Source organism: Thalassophryne amazonica, chromosome 14, assembly GCF_902500255.1.
Source record: "Thalassophryne amazonica chromosome 14, fThaAma1.1, whole genome shotgun sequence".
Taxonomy (NCBI): domain Eukaryota; kingdom Metazoa; phylum Chordata; class Actinopteri; order Batrachoidiformes; family Batrachoididae; genus Thalassophryne; species Thalassophryne amazonica.
Window position 1 is genome coordinate 8,511,166 of NC_047116.1, and position 19,176 is coordinate 8,530,341.

The 19,176-nt window shown below is 47.8% G+C and overlaps 1 protein-coding gene and 1 long non-coding RNA gene across 5 annotated transcripts in view; one reads left to right on the plus strand and one right to left on the minus strand.

Moving 5' to 3' along the window:
• Positions 1-16,608, minus strand: part of LOC117525124 — a 24,075-nt gene extending 7,467 nt beyond the window's left edge. Inside the window, exons 1-2 of the long non-coding RNA XR_004564960.1 lie at positions 16,598-16,608; positions 1,922-1,925 (exon numbers count right to left, since the gene is read on the minus strand). This is a non-coding gene — a long non-coding RNA (uncharacterized LOC117525124). The remainder of the gene's footprint in view (positions 1-1,921; positions 1,926-16,597) is intronic.
• Positions 1-19,176, plus strand: part of LOC117525102 (abl interactor 2-like) — an 82,047-nt gene that overhangs the window by 5,618 nt on the left and 57,253 nt on the right. The window lies entirely within an intron of this gene.

A 19,176-nucleotide genomic window follows, 5' to 3' on the forward strand; every position in this document is an offset into this window, starting at 1 on the left:
TGGAGATTGGCCTATAATTAGCTAAGATAGCTGGGTCAAGTGATGGCTTTTTAAGTAATTGTTCAATTACTGCCACCTTAAAAGCCTGTGGTACATAGCCAACTAATAAAGATAGATTGATCATATTTAAGACCGAAGCATTAATTAATGGTAGGGTTTTCTTGAGCAGCCTGGTAGGAATGGGGTCTAATAGACATGTTGATGGTTTGGAGGAAGTAACTAATGAAAATAACTCAGACAGAACAATCGGAGAGAAAGAGTCTAACCAAATACCGGCATCACTGAAAGCAGCCAAAGAGAACGATATGTTTTTGGGATGGTTATGAGTCATTTTTTCTCTAATAGTTAAAATTTTATTAGCAAAGAAAGTCATGAAGTCATTACTAGTTAAAGTTAAAGGAATACTCGGCTCAATAGAGCTCTGACTCTTTGTCAGCCTGGCTACAGTGCTGAAAAGAAACCTGGGGTTGTTCTTATTTTCTTCAATTAGTGATGAGTAGTAAGATGTCCTAGCTTTACGGAGGGCTTTTTTATAGAGCAACAGACTCTTTTTCCAGGCTAAGTGAAGATCTTCTAAATTAGTGAGACGCCATTTCCTCTCCAACTTACGGATTATCTGCTTTAAGCTGCGAGTTTGTGAGTTATACCACGGAGTCAGGCACTTCTGATTTAAGGCTCTCTTTTTCAGAGGAGCTACAGCATCCAAAGTTGTCCTCAAAGAGGATATAAAACTATTGACGAGATAATCTATCTCACTCACAGAGTTTAGGTAGCTACTCTGCCCTGTGTTGGTATATGGCATTGGAGAACATAAAGAAGGAATCATATCCTTAAACCTAGTTACAGTGCTTTCTGAAAGACTTCTACTGTAATGAAACTTATTCCCCACTGCTGGGTAGTCCATCAGAGTAAATGTAAATGTTATTAAGAAATGATCAGACAGAAGGGGGTTTTCAGGGAATACTGTTAAGTCTTCAATTTCCATACCATAAGTCAGAACAAGATCTAAGGTATGATTAAAGTGGTGGGTGGACTCATTTACATTTTGAGGAAAAGCCAGTCGAGTCTAACAATAGATTAAATGCAGTGTTGAGGCTGTCATTCTCAGCATCTGTGTGGATGTAAAAATCACCCACTATAATTATCTTATCTGAGCTAAGCACTAAGTCAGACAAAAGGTCCGAAAATTCACAGAGAAACTCACAGTAACGACCAGGTGGACGATAGATAACAACAAATAAAACTGGTTTTTGGGACTTCCAATTTGGATGGACAAGACTAAGAGTCAAGCTTTCAAATGAATTAAAGCTCTGTCTGGGTTTTTGATTAATTAATAAGCTGGAGCGGAAGATTGCTGCTAATCCTCCGCCTCAGCCCATGCTACGAGCGTTCTGGCAGTTAGTGTGACTCGGGGGTGTTGACTCATTTAAACTAACATATTCATCCTACTGTAACCAGGTTTCTGTAAGGCAGAATAAATCAATATGTTGATCAATTATTATATCATTTACTAACAGGGACTTAGAAGAGAGAGATCTAATGTTTAATAGACCACATTTAACTGTTTTAGTCTGTGGTGCAGTTGAAGGTGCTATATTATTTTTTCTTTTTGAATTTGTATGCTTAAATAGATTATTGCTGGTTATTGGTGGTCTGGGAGCAGGTACCATCTCTACGGGGATGGGGTAATGAGGGGATGGCAGGGGGAGAAAAGCTGCAGAGAGGTGTGTAAGACTACAACTCTGCTTCCTGGTCCCAACCCTGGATAGTCACGGTTTGGAGGATTTAAGAAAATTAGCCAGATTTCTAGAAATGAGAGCTGCTCCATCCAAAGTGGGATGGATGCCATCTCTCCTAACAAGACCAGGTTTTCCCCAGAAGATTTGCCAATTATCTATGAAGCCCACCTAATTTTTTGGACACCACTCAGACAGCCAGCAATTCAGGGAGAACATGTGGCTAAACATGTCACTCCCTGTCCGATTGGGGAGGGGCCCAGAGAAAACTACAGAGTCCGACATTGTTTTTGCAAAGTTACACACCGATTCAATGTTAATTTTAGTGACCTCCGATTGGCGTAACCGGGTGTCATTACTGCCGACGTGAATTACAATCTTACCAAATTTATGCTTAGCCTTAGCCAGCAGTTTCAAATTTCTTTCAGTGTCGCCTGCTCTGGCCCCCGGAAGACAATTGACTATGGTTGCTGGTGTCGCTAACTTCACATTTCTCAAAACAGAGTCGCCAATAACCAGAGTTTGTTCCTCGGCGGGTGTGTCGCCGAGTGGGGAAAAACAGTTAGAAATGTGAACGGGTTGGCGGTGTACACGGGGCTTCTGTTTAGAACTACGCTTCCTCCTCACAGTCACCCAGTCAGCCTGCTTTCCCGGCTGCTCGGGATCTGCCGGGAGGGAATTAACGGCGGCTAAGCTACCTTGGTCCGCACCGACTACAGGGGCCTGGCTAGCTGTAGGATTTTCCACGGTGCGGAGCCGAGTCTCCAAGTCGCCCAGCCTGGCCTCCAAAGCTACGAATAAGCTACACTTATTACAAGTACCATTACTGCTAAAGGAGGCTGAGGAATAACTAAACATTTCACACCCAGAGCAGAAAAGTGCGGGAGAGACAGTAGAAGCCGCCATGCTAAACCAGCTAAGAGCTAGTAGCTGCGCTAAGCTAGCGGATTCCTAAAAACACACAAAGTGAATAATGTGTAAATAATTTAGAGGTGATTCAGCAGAGGGAGTGCTTTAGTTAAGGCACGTGAAGATTACACTGTGAAACAAATCGTTGTCTAGTTAACTAGATCAATCTAACTGCGCAGATTAAACAGCTAACAGATACAGCAAAACACTGTGCTCCGGAACAGGAAGTGATACAATACCGCAGTGAGAGCCAACCACCAGTAGAGTAAAGGAAAACTCAGGGGCGTAAAAAAATCAGCAACAGGGAAAACAAACACAAGAAAACAGAATATGAGATGTGGTGCTCTGCTCTGGGGTCACCAGTCGTTCTCAGTTCATTACACAATTAATTAGTGAAGTAGGATATGTTATGTGTCGGACGCGGTCGGAGCACCGACCCAGCGTTTGACAGGACCCAGCATAAAATAAGCAGAGCACGGTTCAAAAGATAACAGAATTTAATAATCATAATAAGTGCAGTGATAAACAACCAAAAATGTCCGCGGTCTGGTGAGGTGAAAACACGGCGCGCTCTCAGCAGCCCAAACGGTCCGTAGCCACAGCAGTTCGGACCCAGGGACCCTGCTGACACCCCCCAGGTGGCCGCGACAAACCGAGTCTGTGAAGAAAGAAAACGTGAGGTGAGTCCAACTCCACACAGAGAGACACAACTCAAAAGGTGCACACAATCAGCAAACACTTCCTGGCTTAAATATATATCAGCTTCTCACCCTGCAGGCACGGAACAACTCAGTTCAAATCTCCACTGCAGCAGAAGCTGATTAGACAATTAGCATAACGTGACAGCTCGATACAACAAGGTGTGAGGGACACCAAATCCACTGTCATTACTTCATAAAAGTCACCAAAACCAAATTACCTCAGGAAGTGTGCTGAAGAGCGTGAGACCTCACCCAATCCTCCTTCACAGACTGTGGCGTCAAACCTGGAGCGGTCTCTGCGTCCGTAATGGTGAGATTGTTCTCCTGACGTCGATCTCACACGTCTGCTCACAAAGTCGAGTCTCTGGCAATCACACACTGTGCATTCAAGGTTTAAGTGCAGCAATCTCTGATCAAGACAGAATACACCACAGCTGTGAGCCCTGATGACCTGCACGTGAAAACAAGCCTCAGGTGTTCAGGGTGAGGTCCTAATACTCAGCCACTCAGTCCTGAATGCATACCACCTGGTGGGAGAAACAGAAAAAAACAAAAACCAAGCCAGCCAAACACCCCAGCACACAACAGGATATTTCCCATAAAATAAACTGCTTATCCTGTGCAGAGTTTGTGTGTGTGTGTGTGTGTGTGTGCGTGCGTGCGTGCGTGCGTGCGTGCGTGTGTGTGCGTGGGGTGGCACTGTAGGCAGATGAGCATACATTTGTTTAGAAGCTGAGGACAGCTTGTCTCCACTTCATTAAAGCATGTTTAAATGTTGGATAAATGAGAAGAATAGTGAGTCTCAATTGTACCTTTTTGAAATTGTTTTTACTGTATGCTTCTGTGAAAAAAAAAGTCAAAGTGGATGAAATGCATGCATTATCATGAAACCCAGGTGAGGACTTAACTTCAGTGAAAACATGATGCTGGCCTGGACGTGCACTGGACGTGCACGCGCGCTGCGCTCTGTCCCGTCCGGTTTTGTTCCCTTTGTGTAAAACACAGCTGGTACTTGTTAGCTGTCACCAGAGGTAGTCCGAATGTAACTCCACCTCCTGCTGCTTATTGAAAACATGTGGGACCACTGCAGGAGGGTGTGTGTGTGTGTGTGTGTGTGTGTGTGTTTGGGTTGGAAACCATGGTGATTAGTTTTCCAGTTGACGGAATATCAGTCTCAACCTTCCGTCTTGGTGCCAGGAACAGCTTGTGTGGGGGCGAAACGCGCTGCTGAGCGTTTGGAAAGACGAGTCTGTGATCAGAAACTTGGCAGCGGGACGGACAGGAGACGCTGACAGGACTTCAGATTTCACAGTCGCTGCAGAAACTCCTCCGCGCTCTCTTCCACTACTTTGCCATCATCACTCAGAGGAGACATTTAGAGAAATAAAAGTGTTATCACACTTAAGTGCCGGAATCACTTTCACTCTGTCTCATCGAAGAACAGACGATATGAAACTGAAAAACCTCATCCACGATTTGACTTTATTTTTTATTTGAGTTACATCTTTGCAAATCCAGGCTTCTGCATATAAAAATTTCTCATTTCTAACAAACAGTCATCATGAAGCTGCATAACTGGTGATGGAAAATTCCAAGCATGCATCATGCACAACTTCTCCAGTGGCTTGGTGGCTTCCCTCACTCATCTCCTTGTCACACTGCTTCAGTTCTATGGGGAGATGGAGACTAATGTGCGTGCTTTAGTGAAAAGCAGTTAAATACCAGAACACAGTGGGATATGGTTCATAAGTGTTTTTTGCGTATTATACATATTGTGTTTTGCATCTTAATTTAATCAACTGTGCTGCACTCGGAAGGGGCAGCAAAGGTTTTTGTCATAGGGCCCCAATCTTGCACCGGGTGCAAAGGAGAACACAGTGCAGCCCAGTTTTCATTTTCAGACCCAAGATCTGTGTTACGTAACAACCAAATGTGCTGTAATTCATCACCATCAACTTTACTTAGTGTGGTTCTAGCATTTTTAATGGTGCAATTTTTTCCCCCTTCTCTGGGTTTGCATGAAGGAAGCTCCAAGATGGGGCTTTCTGTGATATAAACCAGGTGCAATGGGGGTCTATCTCAAACTGATGGAATAAAGGAGATCAGGTGGACATAGGTTGAGGATGAGGAGGAGGTGTTGTATAAAGGAGGTGCTTGTCTGCTTCACCTCAGGGAGCTTTGGTGGCTCCTCCCATAAATAATCAGCTTTGCCTCTCGTGAGAAAACTCACTTGAGTCCACCCCCTAAATAGCAATGTGCTGGTTTTCAAAGACCATGCTCTTAAAGGCAGTGACTGAAGACAAGCTGACTGATTTAATTTATGTTTGGTCCAAACACACGCCCCCTTTATGCTTCTACTTTGCACTCAGGTTACACTGTGTTAATAGAAAAGTGGCGACGCACTGCAAATGCAGTTACGGTCTTGCACTTTTGCACTTGAAACCGTAAGCTATAGACTGCCAAGATAATTCCTGAAATGTTTGTATCACCCCCTAGTGGCCGGTTGCATATTTGGCAGTAGGTGTGCACCACTGGACGTGCGACCAGAGGATTGATTTTTAATGTTTTATCTGTTGTCTCTCAGGGGTAAAGCATCATTTACCAAAAATAATCTGGACACGTCATGTGTCAAAGTTTCTGTTCATTCGGTGCAATAGTTTTATGGGTAACAAAATCCAAGATGTGTAAACCCAAAAACACAGAAAGACATGGGAATATGTTTTCCCACCTCGTCGACGGAGGGCTAAAAATAGCCGCGGTAATTTGGCTCATGGATTGGAGTTTGAAATTTAACAAAGGAGGTCAGAGGAATCAGAGCGTGCTCATGAATTCATGTAAATGTGATGTGATTTCCTGGAGGTGAACCTCACGAATGCAGCTGGAGGAGAAGCAGCAGCCGCGTGCGTCTGTTCTCTGGATCCATGTGCTGCTCTGCCCTGTCCTCGGGCCAGACACGGCAGCACTTCAACTAGGTCAACGCTAACAGGACGTCAGACGGCTGATGACAGAAGAGTGGGTGCTGAAAAAGAGACGCCAAGGAAGGCTTGAAAAACACTGTCATTTAAATGTACCATGAACTTAAATCTCTAGAACATCATTGAAATTCAATAAAAATATCAAAGTCAAAATAATTGACTGCACATCGATGGGCACCCTTTATTATAACTGGAGTTGGCAGGATGACGATACCAAGTCGATAACTTTCCCCTTTAAAACATCATAAAACAACTAACCACCAATAAAAAACATCAACTCAAACTGTGGAAATAATATTCTACTCAAATCAAGAAAAACACACAACACCCACAACATGACTCAGATGTACAATAGAAGATTTACCTTTTTTTTTATTTCTGATGTCTGATTCCATAATTTAATTCTAATATCGGGCCAATAATGATACATAATATCAGATTGATGTGCCCCCTAATTATAACACAACCAAATCATTACTTTTGTGGTCAGTTTTTTTAGACAATTCTGTTGTGAAAGTGTCGTGACACGGACCCACAACAGGGGGCATTAATGAACGGACAATGGATAAGCCAAAAGTAACAATTTAATGTTGTGAATCACACAACGACGTACAGACAATAACAATATGGTGGACTGTCAATCATACACCAGGTGACGTGTGGGCAGGCTCGACGATAGAAGACGCCTGGCGAGAGAAAAGCCGGATCCCCACACAGCTTCCACCACCAACGGAGCTGAAGAACACCGGAGCCGCCAAGCCCTGCACCCCAGGTGGCCGCTGTCTTCAGCAGTCAGACCCGGTACTGCTGGCAGAAAACAGAGACAGTCCAGATGAGTGTGAGTTCGCACACTCAGTAATCCCACAGTCAGTGTTTAGTTAGGAGGGAGCACCTCCACCTCCAATCACACACTCGTGCAGCTCCTGTTTCACCACTTATCTGGTTTGGGGTGTGAGGCGAAGCCAATCCCACAGATAAGGACACACCAGGAAAACGGCTGCAAAGAAGTTCAGATTAATACTTAATGTTTTGAGTCAGCAGAGAAAATTACCTGAATGGTAGCTGATTTCTCGGCGGGGAGGTGGAGTTGCAGTCCAGCCTTTATGGTGGTGGTGATGAGTAGTGGATGAGTGACAGCTGGTACGGATGATGTGTGACAGCTGTCACTCCTGGTCGCTCCGACGCCCGCTCGTGCTTGAAGCCCGCACTTCAAGCAGGGCGCCATCTTGTGGTGGTGGGCCAGCAGTACCTCCTCTTCGACGGCCCACACAACAGGACCCCCCCCTCAACGGGCGCCTCCTGGCGCCCGACCAGGCTTGTCCGGGTGACGGGTGTAGAAGTCGGCCAGGAGGGCCGGGTCCAGGATGAAGCTCCTCTTCACCCAGGAGCGCTCTTCGGGGCCATAACCCTCCCAGTCCACCAGATACTGGAACCCCCGGCCCTTTCGACGGACGTCCAGGAGCCGGCGTACCGTCCACGCGGGCTCCCCGTCAATGATCCGGGCAGGAGGCGGCGCTGGTCCCGGGGCACACAGTGGTGAGGTATGGCAGGGCTTGAGTCTGGACACATGAAACACGGGGTGTGTCCGCAGTGAAGCTGGCAGCTTCAGCTTCACTGCGGCCGGACTGAGGACTTTGAGGATGGGAAAAGGTCCGATGTACCTGTCTTTGAGTTTGTGGGATTCCACCTGCAGGGGATGTCCTTCGTGGATAGCCAGACCTCCTGCCCGGGCTGGTATGCAGGGGCCGGGGAACGCCAGCGGTCTGCATGGGCCTTAGCCCTCGACCGGGCTCTGAGCAGGGCAGAGCGGATGGTACGCCACACCCGACGGCACTTCCTCAGATGGGCCTGGACCGAGGGCACCCCGACCTCTCCCTCCACCAGTGGAAACAATGGGGGCTGGTACCCCAAACACACCTCAAACGGGGAGAGGCCGGTGGCAGATGAGACTTGGCTATTATGAGCGTACTCGATCCAGGCCAGGTGGTCACTCCAGGCCGTCGGGTGCGTGGAGGTCACGCAGTGGAGGGCCTGCTCCAGTTCCTGGTTCGTCCGCTCTGCCTGCCCGTTCGTCTGGGGGTGGTACCCAGACGAGAGACTGACGGTGGCCCCCAGTTCCCTGCAGAAACTCCTCCAGACCTGGGAGGAGAACTGAGGACCACGATCCGAGACAATGTCCGATGGAATCAGGGGGCTAACTACCTGACTGTAGCCCTTGATGAACCTCCGGTAGAAATTTGCAAAACCGAGGAACTGTTGTAGTTTCCTACGGTTCGTTGGTTGGGGCCAATCTCTCACCGCCGCAACCTTGGCCGGATCAGGGGCGACGGAGTTGGAGGAGATTAAGAACCCCAGGAAAGACAAAGAAGTGCGGTGGAACTCACACTTCTCGCCCTTCACAAACAGCCGTTTCTCCAACAACCGCTGTAGGACCTGACGTACATGCTTGACATGGGTCTCAGGATCCGGAGAAAAGATGAGTATATCGTCTAGATATACGAAGACAAACCGATGCAGGAAGTCCCGCAAGACGTCATTAACCAACGCTTGGAACGTCGCGGGCGCATTGGTGAGGCCGAACGGCATGACCAGGTACTCAAAGTGACCTAACAGGGTGTTAAATGCCGTCTTCCACTTGTCTCCCTCCCAGATCCAAACCAGGTAATAAGCATTCCTAAGATCCAATTTCGTGAAAATTTGGGCTCCATGCAGGGGCGTGAACACTGAATCCAACAGAGGTAACGGGTATCGGTTGCGAACCGTGATCTCGTTCAGCCCTCTGTAAGCAATGCATGGACGGAGTCCGCCGTCCTTCTTACCCACAAAAAAGAAACCAGCACCCATCGGGGAGGTGGAGTTCCGGATCAACCCGGCAGCTAACGAGTCCCGGATGTAGGTCTCCATTGATTCGCGTTCCGGACGTGAGAGGTTGTACAGCCTGCTGGACGGGTACTCAGCGCCCGGTATCAAATCAATGGCACAATCGTACGGACGGTGCGGGGGCAGCGTGAGTGCCAGATCCTTGCTGAAGACGTCAGCAAGGTCGTGGTACTCGGCTGGCACCGCCGCCAGATTGGGGGGGACTAAAACCTCCTCCTTAGCTGTCACACCGGGTGGAACCGAGGATCCTAAACACTCCCGGTGGCAGGTTTCGCTCTACTGAACCACAACCCCAGATGGCCAATCAATCCGGGGATTGTGTTTTAACACCCATGGAAAACCCAAAATCACTCGGGAGGTAGAAGGTGTTACATAAAACACAATCTCTTCCCTGTGATTCCCAGACACCACCAATGTCACTGGCTGTGTTTGGTGTGTGATTATTGGAAGAAGGGTGCCATCTAGTGCCCGCACCGACAATGGTGACGGTAAGGCCACTAGAGGGAGCCCAACCTCCTTTGCCCATCTGCTATCCAGCAGATTCCCCTCCGACTCCGTGTCCACCAGTGCTGGGGCGTGAAGGGTTAGATCCCCACTCAGGATCGTGACTGGGATACGTGCAGATCGTCGGGGTCTCCCCACGTGGGTGTTGTGACCCACCCTTAGCCCAGTCTCTAAGGACGAGTGCTGCTGTTTTGACCGTTTGGGGCATTCTCTCTGTGTGTGCTCGGTAGAGCTGCAGAGAAAACACTCTCCACGGATCAGCCTCCTTTGTCTCTGATCTGATCGCTTTTTGGCCCTGCTCGTTTCCCTAGCAACATCAGCAGGGGGAGCTGTCGTCACGTGGAGAGCCCTGGCAGCGGAGCGTGGGGAAGTCGGCTCCCTTTTGGACCCGGGAGGAAGAGGGACGGCTTGTGCCTGACCACGCCCCTCGTCTCGCTCCCGTCGGTGTTCTGTTAATCGGTTGTCTAACCGTATAACCAGGTCGATAAGCCCGTCTAAATCCCGCGGCTCGTCCTTTGCCACCAGGTGCTCCTTAAGGACCAGAGACTGTCCGTTTACAAAGGCGGCGCGGAACGCAACAGCATTCCAGCCGGCTCGCGCTGCCGCGATGCGGAAGTCGACTGCGCTCTGACGCCCCTGCCGTATCGACAGCAGCACACTTGAAGCGGTCTCGCCTCTATGAGGGTGGTCGAACACCTGTCGGAACTCCCTCACAAACTCAATATAAACCGCTAGGAGCCGTGAATTCTGCTCCCAGAGCGCCATAGCCCAGGCGCGTGCCTCTCCTCGAAGCAGATTTATAACGTAAGCCACCCGGCTAGCGTCTGACGCGTACATGACGGGACGCTGTGAAAAGACGAGCGAGCACTGCATCAAGAAGTCCGCGCACGTCTCCACACAGCCACCGTATGGCTCCGGAGGGCTTATGTATGCTTCAGGGGAAGGTGGGGGGGTTCGTTGAATGACCAGCGGAATGTCTGTTTCTGGCACACGGTCAGCAGGAGGAGGTGCTGCAGCAGCGCTCTGAACACGCGCTTCCACCTGGGCGGTGAGAGCCTCCATCCTACAATTGAGAACACTGCTCTGCTCGGTAACTAAGTCCAACCGAGCGGTAAAGGTGGTTAAGATGTGCTGCAGCTCACCCAACACGCCTCCTGCTGGCGCCTGTGCACCTCGCTCTTCCATTGGCTGTTCAAGCGATGGTTGACGCCCCTCGGGATCCATGACGCTGGCCGTGAAATCCTGTTGTGAAAGTGTCGTGACACGGACCCACAACAGGGGGCGTTAATGAACGGACAATGGATAAGCCAAAAGTAACAATTTAATGTTGTGAATCGCACAACGACGTACAGACAATAACAATATGGTGGACTGTCAATCATACACCAGGTGACATGTGGGCAGGCTCGACGATAGAAGACGCCTGGTGAGAGAAGAGCCGGATCCCCACACAGCTTCCACCACCAACGGAGCTGAAGAACACCGGAGCCGCCAAGCCCTGCGCCCCAGGTGGCCGCTGTCTTCAGCAGTCAGACCCGGTACTGCTGGCAGAAACCAGAGACAGTCCAGATGAGTGTGAGTTCGCACACTCAGTAATCCCACAGTCAGTGTTTAGTTAGGAGGGAGCACCTCCACCTCCAATTACACACTCGTGCAGCTCCTGTTTCACCACTTATCTGGTTTGGGGTGTGAGGCGAAGCCGTCGCTGATCACACCAAACGCCAATCCCACAGATAAGGACACACCAGGAAAACGGCTGCAAAGAAGTTCAGATTAATACTTAATGTTTTGAGTCAGCAGAGAAAATTACCTGAATGGTAGCTGATTTCTCGGCGGGGAGGTGGAGTTGCAGTCCGGCCTTTATGGTGGTGGTGATGAGTAGTGGATGAGTGACAGCTGGTACGGATGATGTGTGACAGCTGTCACTCCTGGTCGCTCCGACGCCTTCTCGTGCTTGAAGCCCGCACTTCAAGCAGGGCGCCATCTTGTGGTGGTGGGCCAGCAGTACCTCCTCTTCGGCGACCCACACAACAAAGTCAGCAGTTTGATACATGAATGGCTGCATTTATAGAGTGCTTTTTTGGTATTACAGTGATGCCTCACATTCACACACACACACGTGTGCACACACCAATGTCAGGGTGCTGCCATGCAAGGCCCTCACTACACACTGGGAGCAACTTGGGGATTAACGGCCTTGCCCAAGTGCCCTGAGTGATTTTCCAGTCTGATGGGGATTTGAACCGAGTATCCTCAGGTCGCAAGCCCATTGCTTTAACTTGACCATCACCTATAGATGGTATGCGTGTGACGTAGTCAAACCCAGAAGCCAACAGTACACCAGTCTGTTTTCAGCCTGTCGGAGCTCCATGAGACTGTTTAAATAATGATCATTAAAGCCAAACCAGTGTTCATTTTGTGAATGAACGCCGGTAAACGTACAAACTCTCGCATTTGTGACAAAACAATGACAATCATTAAAGCAATTTACATATGAAAAGTATTTAACGTACTTTATCTCACTAACGGCCCTTGTGCAAGGTCCTTAATCCCCAAGTTGCTCCCGGTGTGTAGTGAGCACCCTGCATGGCAGCACCTTGACATCGGTGTATGAGTTTGTCTGTGTGAATGTGAGGCATAATTGTAAAGCACTTTGAGCACCTGATGCAGATGGAAAAGAGCTTTATAAATGCAGTCCATTTACTTCACTGTAGTTGAACTAAAACCATTTTGAGGAAACCGATTACCTTAAACCATTTGAGTTTGCCAACTTAAATAAAATAATTTTCAAAAATTTAATTGATAGAGTTTTAGTAACTTAATTTATAGTTAATTAAACTTAGCTAAATCTAGTTTATGTTTTCAAATAAAAGAGTGACAAATAAAATTCTGCCTAAAAAATTTGCATTACATATTTTTGATGCATTCCTTTGTTTACTCTGCGTTGTGTTGTTATGACTCCGCCCATTTGCTCGCCTCAGGATGCGAACTCATGATCTCTTACATGGAAGTTGGACTCTCTAACCAGAAGGCTAAAACCCAGGACTCTGACCTTATGACCAGATAATTCTTTTGAGCTGTTAGAAGTGAGCTTTACTAACTACATCTGCACAGCGACACCTGCTGGCCTCCGTTACATAAACTCAATTAAAATGAGTGAATGGAATGCACTGGAAATACATAGCCAACACTTAAATGCCCCAAAACTTTAAATGCACTTAAAGGAACTGAGTTGCTATGACAGCAATTCATTTTTAAGTTAGTTTAATTAATGGAAATGAGTGACTATAACTTATTTCAAAGTTTGAGTTACACTAACTTAATTATTGTATTAAAATGGAGTGTTCGGTTTAACAGTTGCATATCTCGCTAAGCAGGAGGAACATCATAATCCCGTGCGCTGCGCAGTTTTCTTTGCCGCCATTCAAAAAACAAAACTGTGCACAAAGCAACTTACCTTTGCTGTGATGATCTGAGACACATCTTATGATGGTCTTGTTCATGGACCTCGCAACAAAGTATTTGTGTCCCTGATGAAATAGTAGTAGATGTCCAGGTACTGAATATCAGGTACATATTCGCATGTCAGCAGCCCTAAAAACCCCCCTGCAAAAAAATACAGGTCCTGAAGGCCACTCCACACAGTGTTCATCATATACCGGCCCTTAGGTGACTTTGCCACAAAAAGAGGATTTTGCTGTTAGGTTGCAGAATTTTGGAATGTTCTGTTGCTGTAAACAATTGATTTATCTCAGCCATTTTGCATCTAGCATGACGGTGTACCTTCTCAGGGGGTGGTCAGTGCATACCCTCTGTACAAGAACATCAATCATTAAGAAACACAAACAGTATGGTGCTGTCTGGTAAATCAGTCTGAAGTGGGCAATCTTCAAATACTGAGCAACCATGCAAAAAGTAGATAAGTGAGGGAAGCCACCAAAACACCCAGTCAACTCTGAAGGAGTTAAATGCTAAATGCAGTGCCACATTTGTTATCAGTTGTACAGCTTTGTGGTGGAGAGGAACCAAGAAGATTTTGGCAACTGTTTACACCCAAAAAGTAAATGCTTAGATTAAAACTTCAAATCCAAAACTTCTTGTAACAACAGCTAAAAGAAGAGCAAGAAGATGAAATGTTTCAGATGAAATTCGAGCAACTTTGGTGGACCATGTGATCAACCACAGCCTCACACTGAGGGAAGCTGCAGTCTAAAAAAGGTGTTGTCTCAATGAGAAAAATTGATGCAGCAATTTGCATATATATTTTTTGTTATTTCAATTTAGTTATTTCATAATGCCACAACACTTCTAAAGTTACATAAGTTGAAATAACTTGATGTAGTTAAGTTACAGTAAACTAACTTAAGAAAATCTATGCAGTTTGTTACATCACTTTTTCTCATTGAGACAGTGGTTCATTTTTTAGAGTGTTGACAGAGGGTCCACTCAAACCTCAGCCACCACACAGTGGGTAGTACTGTCACTCTGATGTTACTGTACCATGTATATACAACCCCAATTCCAATTAAGTTGGGACGTTGTGTAAAATGTAAATAAAAACAGAATACAATGATTTGCAAATCCTCTTCAACCTATATTCAATTGAATACACCACAAAGACAAGATATTTAATGTTCAAACTGATAAACTTTATTGTTTTTGTGCAAATATTTGCTCATTTTGAAATTCATGGCTGCAACACGTTTCAAAAGAGCTGGGCCAGTGGTATGTTTACCACTGTGTTACATCACCTTTCCTTCTAACAACACTCAGTAAGCATTTGGGAACTGAGGACAGTGGGCCTCATGTATCAGCGTTGCGTACGGCGATATTTGAGCGTATATGGGGTGTACGCCAAAACGGCTGCGCTACTTGGCATTTATTAATGTGGTCGTTGGCGTACGCTGTGCTGAAAATATACACCAGGTCGAGAGGTGGCGTAAATTATACACCAAAATGAACCAGCGCTGGAATCCACATAAAAATGAAGATGATCAACATGATAAACAGTGCCATTATACAAATCAATGCATATGTTACATAAATAACACTTTCCTGATTATACTACATAATAATCAATACAAATTGTTGTGAAAGTGTAGTGACACGGACCCACAACAGGGGGCGTAAATGAATGGACAATGAATGAGCCAAAATACAACACTTTACTGTTGTGAATGTGCACAACGATATACAGACGATTACGGAATTTATATGTAGTCAATCCACAGAGGTAACGTGTGGGCAGGCTTGAGGATAGAAGACGTCGGTCCAGACAAGAACCGGATCCCACACGATTTCCACTGCCACCGAACCCGGAAGATACTGGAGCCGCCAAGTCCCGAGTCCCCAGGTGGCCACTGTCTCCGGCTGTCGGATCTGGTACTGCTGGCAGGAAGCAGAAACAGTTAGGTGTGGGTGTGTGCACACCCAGTAACAGTCAGCAATACAGGTGGAATTACACCTCCACCTCCGCAATTACGAACACAGAGTCTCTACAGATCTGATATAAACACTTGTCTGCACGGATCGGGAAGGGTGCGGCTTATCACCCTGTCATCCACGACCAGCTCAGCCTCCCGCTGACACAAGCTACCAGGAACTCCTGTAGAGGATTAGACAACAAATACGTGCGATACGGCACAGATTATGGCTGAGGAATTACCTCCAATGGTAGGTGTTATCTCGGCAGCGGGGTGGAGATGTTGTCCGGCCTTTATGGAGTGGTTGATGAGATGGTGATAGGTGACAGCTGTCAGGAGTTGATGAATGACAGCTGTCACTCCTGGCTGTTCCTGTGAGGCGGCAGCGCCCTCTCGTGCCTGAAGCCCGCACTTCAGGCAGGGCGCCCTCTGGTGGTGGGCCAGCAGTACCTCCTCTTCAGCGGCCCGCACAACACAAATCCCGCTTTTGCGGGATTGTTATGGAGCACGATCCGTGGCTACAGCGCTGACTGCAAAGAAAGCGCTGCTCGCCTTTTTCTCCAGACTTCGAGCCTGGAACCAGAGCAGCGCTGAGCTTAACTTCATGTGGTGTGATCGTTTTAGACTATGAAATTGATAATAACAACTGTAGTTTCGTCATTCCCTTAATTCGCCCGTGCTGCAACCAGGTTTTGTCATCTCCATTCGGTTGTCACAATAAAATAAATACAGAAATACATTTATAAAATAAAGAAATCTGACAGATTAGGCGTGTCTTATTAATTGAGCGAGCAAATATCCACGTCAAGAATTATTGACATGTGAAAAGAGAATACAGTGGTCCCTCGCTGTAACGCCGTTCACCTGTCGTGGCCTCTGAGTCTCGCGGAGTATTTAGTACAATTTTACATGCCTTTTTTTTTACAGTGTTCTGTGTTCTGCGTATCTGTTTATAAGAATCTTGTCGCCCAGAAGAAAAAAGAGCGCCAACAACTACTCATAACTGTGTTTGTCACAGGGAAACAAACACCTGCAGCCAGGTGTGAGTGGAAAAAGTCGCGGCGCCAGGACGCATGCGATCTGTGACATACTGGTCAGTCACTATTAATAATTTCTTATGTGTCCGACCTCATTCGTTGATCGTTAAAATTAATTCGTTAGTTCTAAATGCCATCATAATTATTTATAGGAAAACGTTCTACTTTTATTTCTCAAACAAATGTTTGGGCCTGAAAACAGTTTGATATTATTTTCCTACTGAGGTTTGAACTTTGAGAGTGTTTACACACGAGAGAAAAGTGAGAAAATGTTCATGCCTGATTGAGAAAGTGTATAAACTGTGTAGTGAGGGGTTTTACAGCTTTGAAACGTCTATAATAATTGTAAAAAATAACGCTGCCTAACGTTGTGGTTTCACGTATTTCAGGCTATTTTTTAGAACGTAACTCCAGCGATTAATGAGGGACCACTGTAACACTTTATTGATTATATACTATAAAACAATTGATACGACGGCCGCTTTTGACGCTCTATTGGCATGCGTCATGATTGGTGAAGTTCTTTTTCATTGCCGTCTTCCTGGCTTCCATGTCGTAAAATGAGGGTGTGTCTGAAGCGGAGTTTGAATATTTATGGGTGTGTTTATTATAATTACGATCGTTTCCACCCGCCGCTTTTATCAAGATCATGTCAGGCGTATGCCAGAAATGGGCAGGTGCGCACTGCTTGATACATGTCACGGCGACTTTGGGGTATTTCAAGTTTACGCCGTAAATTTACGCCACAAGTGCGCAACATTGATACATGAGATCCACTGTTGAGTGTCATGATTGGGTATAAAAGGAGCATCCCCAAAAGGCTCAGCCGTTCACAAGCAAAGATGGGTTGAGGATCACCACTTTGTGAACAATTGCATGAAAAAAATAGTCCAACAGTTTAAGAACAATGTTTCTCCACGTTCAATTGCAAGGAATTTAGGGATTCCATCATCTACAGTCCATAATATAATCAGAAGATTCAGAGATTCTGGAGAACTTTCTACACGTAAGTGGCAAGGTTGAAAACCAGCATTGAATGCCCGTGACCTTCGGTCCCGCAGGCGGTGTTGTGTGGGCCGCTGAAGAGGAGGTACTGCTGGCCCACCACCACTAGAGGGCGCCCTGCCTGGAGTGCGGGCTCCAGGCACCGGAGGGCGCTGCCGCCTTACGGGAGCAGCCAGGATGACAGCTGTCATCTATCACTGGAGACAGCTGATCCCAATCACTGAGGAGGTATATCAGCAGGACGGCATCTCCACCTCATTTGCCGAGATATCGCTCTACCAAGGAGGTAACGAACTCAGCCAGCCCTTCATCATTTGTGAAAGGAACGTATTTGATAAGTATCCTAGTTACTAGACAGTGTTGTTTTCTGATTAGAGGTGGAGGTGGTGTTTTCCACCCCACGTGTTGTTGGGTGCAGCCGCACCCACGTCTGACTGTGTCTGTTCCTCGCCAGCAGTACCGGATCCGACGAGCGGAGGCAGAGACCACCTGGGAGTTCGGGACTTGGCGGTTCCAGTATTCCCGGGGTTCGGTGGCAGAGGAAATCGGGTGGTTTCGGTTCGTCTTGGACAGACGTCTCCTATCGTCGAGCCTGCCCACACGACACCGTTGGAATTTAACTTGAGACCGAAATTGTGATTTGTTGTATTTGTTGTGCGTGTTCAAAACAGTAAAGCCTTGTTATTTGACTTTCTTCATTGTCCGTTCATTTGCGCCCCCTGTTGTGGGTCCGTGTACTGACACTTTCCCAACAGGATATCTCGGCCAACGTCATGGATCCCGAGGGGCGTCAACCGGCTGTTGAACGGCCAATGGAAGAACAGGACGCGCAGGCGTCCGCAGGAGGGGTAATCGGTGAGTTGCAGTGGATCCTCACCGCTTTCACGACTCAGTTAGATTTGATGACCGAGCAGAACGTCCTCCTGAACCGCAGGGTGGAGGCTCTCGCCGCGCAGGTGGAAGCGCGCCCTCCGGGCGCCGCTGCGGCTCTCCCTCCCGTAGACCCTGTGCGTAACATAGACGTTCCACTGGTTGTTCAACGACCTCTCCCACCTTCCCCGGAAGCATACATAAGCCCCCCAGAGCCGTACGGAGGCTGTGTGGAGACGTGCGCGGATTTTCTGATGCAGTGCTCGCTCGTCTTCGCACAGCGTCCCGTCATGTACGCGACCGATGCTAGTAAAGTAGCTTATGTAATAAACCTGCTTAGCGGTGAGGCACGCGCTTGGGCTACAGCGCTCTGGGAGCAGAATTCACGGCTCCTTCTGACATACGATGGGTTTGTAAGGGTGCTCAGAACCGTGTTCGATCACCCTAATAGGGGCGAGACCGCTTCAACCGTGCTACTGTCAATGAGACGGGGCGTCGGAGCGCAGCTGCCTATGCAGTCGACTTCCGCATTGCGGCTGCGAGGTCCGGCTGGAATAGCACTGCCCTCCGCGCCGCCTTTGTAAACGGACTGTCTTTGGTTCTCAAGGAGCACCTGGTGGCTAAGGACGAACCGCAGGATTTAGATGGGCTCATCGATCTCGTCATACGGTTAGACAACCGGTTAGAAGAACGTCGGCAGGAACGAGACGAAGGGCGTGGCCGGGCACGCGCCGTCCCTCTCCCTTCCGGTTCCGACCGCGCTCCGCCTTCCCCACGCTCCACGGCCCCTGCGCTCCGTGGGGCCACAGCTCCCCCTGCTGACGAAGCTATGGACACGAGTAGGGCAACATTTAGGGCACCAGATGCACAGAGGAGACGGGCCCACGGAGCTTGTTTTGTTTGTGGTGCAATAGAGCACCATATGAGAGACTGCCCCGAGCGGTTAAACTCCAACGCCCGCCCCTAGAAACTGGGCTAGGGGTGGGCCGAGACATTCACGTGGGACACACCCACATTGCCACACGACTCCCAGTTACAATCCTTTATGAGGATGTAACCCTGAAGGCCCCAGCACTGGTGGACACGGGCTCTGAGGGGAATCTGCTGGACAGCAGATGGGCTAGGGAGATAGGGCT